Below are 4,550 nucleotides of genomic sequence, written 5' to 3' on the forward strand. Positions count from 1 at the left end.
CAACTCAATACGGGCGTACTGAAATGAATACGGCCGTATTGGCCATAACGTCCACACCAATATGGGCGTATTGATTTCAATACGGCCCGTATTGGCCCATTCTTTTGTACACCAACAGTAAGGTCAGTACGGCCGTACTGAATTCAATACGGGCCGTACTGACCTAATTTTTTCTATAAATACGTCCCTCCTCCTCTCATTCATCACAACATCTTCATTCCTCTGCATACTTTATCTGTGAGTGTGTTTGAGATCCCTCCGATTCTGAAAAAATGGCCGAGTCTTCAAGGAAGAGGCAGAGGGTCCCTGCGCAACTTGAAATGACCGCGCGGCACCAAGAAAGGTTGGATTTCCTCGAGTCATTCGTCTTCCAGCCGTCGAGGGTGCTCGACTTCAGCATCCTTCGGGCAATGGAATGGGAAGATAAGGTCAGAGGCTACATCGATGCCATAGGATGGGGGTTCCTCCTTGATCCCCACCCTAAGATCTATCCGACCGCGACAAAGGAATTTCTGGCTACCGTCGGTGTCACAGAGTCGACAAATAGCTACGGTGCAACGGTCTACTCTGTAGACTTCTGGATGAAGGGAGGATACCGCTCCCTGACACTGGATGAATTCAACGTCCAGGCTGGTTTCTTTCGGCGAGCCGATCAGTTGGAATATCGGGACACCGTCTGTGAGTGCCCTGATAATCTGACCCCGACCGAGATGTGGAGAGAGGTCACGGGTCAGATGGATTATCACGCTGGAGTAAAGGGTACCCGGCTACCGACTGCGCTCCGGATTTGCCACAAGCTAATCACCGGCTCCATCCACGCCAGACTGAAGAGTCCAGAGTCAGTAACGCGGCAGGATCTGCTAGCTCTTTACTGCATGGCCACCTGGCAGAAGGCCAACCCCGGATTCTTTTTTCTCGAACATATAAAGAATCTGGGGGCAAGAGAGGGCAGCGACGCTCGGCGAGGATACATTTTGGTCTCTACGCTTCTTTCACGACTCGCCTAGACTTGGGGGTGCCCTGATGGCGTAGATGCGGGGGAGTTGGCGCCCAAGCCTATCAATGCTGCCACCCTGCTTAATATGAAGATCATTGCTAAGGCAGGGAGGCAATATGTACGTGCGACCACCCGCGACACCTTCAGTGAGCTTTTCGAGAACATCGAGCTCCCGGGTGAAGGGGACCCGCAGACAGAGGCCGACACCTCGCAACAAGACATGGCCTACTTTGATGCTCGTTTCGACGCGTTGCAGCAGAGCATCGACGCCCGATTCGACACTGCGCAGCACAGCATTGACGCCCTGAGACAGGATTTTGACAACCTGTCAGTCTGGCTGCATCGTCGCTTCCCAGACCCTCCACAGGATCCACCGGCAGAAGAATGAAGACCGGCCATTTGCTGTGTTTTCCTGCTTTTTGTTTATTTTGATTGATCGGGCTGTGCCCCACTCTTTTTATCATCATTGTACAAATTTCATTCCGTTTGATTAATGAAATTTTCCACTTTCGAGTTCAAAGTTCTTTAGCACTTTAATTTCTGTACAGAAAAAGTCGAAAAAAGCCGAAATCGACAAAAAAGGCAAAAATTCAGAAAATCCAACAATCGTACAGAATAACTGAGCCTGGAGAGGCTTGCCGAAATAATACTCCCCAGAGACATCTCAGCTTGCACTCTTGGGCCGAATTCCCAGTGAAAGCTATCAGAGCAAGATCAGCAAGATTCCCCAATGGAAGCATGATCATCCAAACAAAATATCCGAGTCAAAGGACTTAGACTTCCTCAGTGGAAGATAGCTTTCCAACTCGAGCGACGAGTGAAGCTAAGCCTGAAGAGGCTTTCTAAATAATACTCTGGGATACATAAGATCCTCAATCCCCCTTCGCCTACTCAGAGGCACTCCTTCAAAAAGAGAAAATCCGAAAAGATCAATAACCATTCCCCAAGCGAAATTCGGTATTCAGCCAAACACCGAACGTCAAGATAATCCGCCTAACAGAAGAGGCCAATCAAGATCAATACGACAGAATCCCCCAGCGGATAACAGCCTACGCAGAGGCAACAAAACCAGAAAATCAAAAAAGTCACCTGAATAAGGATAACCGGGATACTCCACCAACGTCGAAATGACGTCAGCCAATCATAAGGCATCCCTCACCTCAGAAAGAGCATCTTTGTGTCTGCATCCCCAAGGAATCAGAATTTCCCCAGTAGGCACCAACTACGCAATGGAAAGTTGGGACACAAGAACCTATGAGTAACTGCACATCCCCTAGACGGATCCCTGCATTATCCAGCCCTCAGCGGCACCAAAATCAAAAACAACCGTCGAAGCAGCATCGTGGACTGTGGAGACAAAATCATCACAAATCCCTGGAGAGGGCAAACTCACGCTACCAAAGTGACCAGAAGCACGGAGGTATCCAACCCTGGGGAGGGCAAACCACAGACCCTGGAGAGGGCAAACTCACGCTACCGAGGTCGTCAGAAACACCGAGGTATGCACGAGCCTGGAGAGGAGACGACTAATACTCAGCTACCGACGTCGTCAGAAACACGGAGGTATGCAGCTGTCAACGTCGTCAGAAACACGGAGGCATGCAGACCCTAGAGAGGGCAAACTCACGCTACCGAGGTCGTCAGAAACACCGAGGTATGCACGAGCCTGGAGAGGCGACGACTAATACTCAGCTACCGACGTCGTCAGAAACACGGAGGTATGCAGCTGCCAACGTCGTCAGAAACACGGAGGCATGCAGACCCTGGAGAGGGCAGACTCACGCTACCGAGGTCGTCAGAAACACCGAGGTATGCACGAGCCTGGAGAGGCGACGACTAATACTCAGCTACCGACGTCGTCAGAAACACGGAGTTATGCAATTGCCAACGTCGTCAGAAACACGGAGGCATGCAGACCCTGGAGAGGGCAAACTCACGCTACCGAGGTCGTCAGAAACACCGAGGTATGCACGAGCCTGGAGAGGCGACGACTAATACTCACCCTGGAGAGGGCAAACTCAACCTAGAGAGGCTACTCAACAATTTTCCCACCTGAAGACACTACAAGTCGGAAGGATGGCTTACTCCCCGGACAATTGGGTCAACTCCTTTACTTGTCAACCGGTACACCAAAAAAGCCGTTCGACTAAGTAAAGGGGGGGTAGCTGTAGACCCCTAAAATTGTCCGGGTCGGAAATAAGACTCAAAGACTCTCGACGACCGATGGAAAGTCAGCCGGAAGGACTCCTGGAAGACCCTAGGATGATTCTTTGTAGGTCTAGAAGTCTTAGAGTAGCTTAGAATAAGGGTGTGTGAGGATTGGAGCTCAATACGCCCTCTTAGAGGTTCAGTACGGCCGTACTGAGCCATTTGAACTACAATACGGCCATAATGAAATCAATACGGCCGTACTGAAGTTTTTGAACTTCAGTACGGCCGTACTGAATTCAGTACGCTCGTACTGTAGTTCAAAAACTCAGTACGGGCCGTATTGACTCCTTAGGCCGTATTGCGCCTCAATCCTATAAATAGGACGTCATTGGCTCGTCCTTCCACACATTTGGAGCATTTCTCCACCCTCTTGCTGAGTATTCTTGGGTTTTTGAGCTATTCTCTGCCCTAGAAATCTCTCCGAGAGCTGATCCGACTAAGTTCTTGAGTTCACGAGCCTTTAGCTTGAGACTCGAACAAGTCGAAGGGAAATCTCTTTGATTTCCATAGTTAATATTTATTTTTAGGGAAATGAGCGAGCGAACGTGTAGTCGGAAGGAGCGCCAAAAAGCCTCCTAACTCCTTTTTGAATATATAAAAGCCCGCTTCGAAGGTTTCTTTCCAAATCCTTTCTTTTACCGCTTTCATTTATCGCTTTTTGATTGTTGCATTGCACGTTTAAAGCTTTCATCATGTAGATAGTTTACTTATAATCGTTCTAATAAATAGGGGTAGTTTAGTAATTTTACGCTATTATTTATGAAATAATCCGTCATAGGGAACCCGAAAGGGGCGTTGTGGGGTGCTAACACCTTCCCCACACGTAATCGACTCCTTTACCCAAACTCTGGTTGTAATGGCCAAAGTTGATTTGCGAAAATCAATTGCCTTATGTCTTTTTCCAATGTTTTGAGTAAAACATTGGTGGCGACTCCAAGAACCCCTTTTTGCGAAAACCACTAATCCATGGAGAGTCCCGTTTGGGATTAATACGGATTGGTGAGAATTATTTAACAAAATTGTTAGTTCGATGAGGTCTCAGTTTGAGAATAAGTCGTTCTAACAATCCATCATTTTTTAAAACTAAAAAAGAGTCCAACCATCGTCGCGAATGCCAATGTCCGTTTCGGCGGGTGGCGACAATGTTCAAATGAAAAATTGGTTGAATGTAAATCTCGAGCTATCACGTTACTAAACTCGTTTGATGAGGTTGAGTTGGAACATATTTCTCGAAATACAAACACACAAATGAACTAGCTCAAATTGCATCAGAGTATAAAATGAGTAAGGGATGTTTTGAATCCTTGAATTCATATAGAGAATGAATTAATAGGTAATCTGG

Source organism: Cajanus cajan, chromosome 10, assembly GCF_000230855.2.
Source record: "Cajanus cajan strain Asha chromosome 10, NIPB_CcT2T_4, whole genome shotgun sequence".
Classification (NCBI taxonomy): domain Eukaryota; kingdom Viridiplantae; phylum Streptophyta; class Magnoliopsida; order Fabales; family Fabaceae; genus Cajanus; species Cajanus cajan.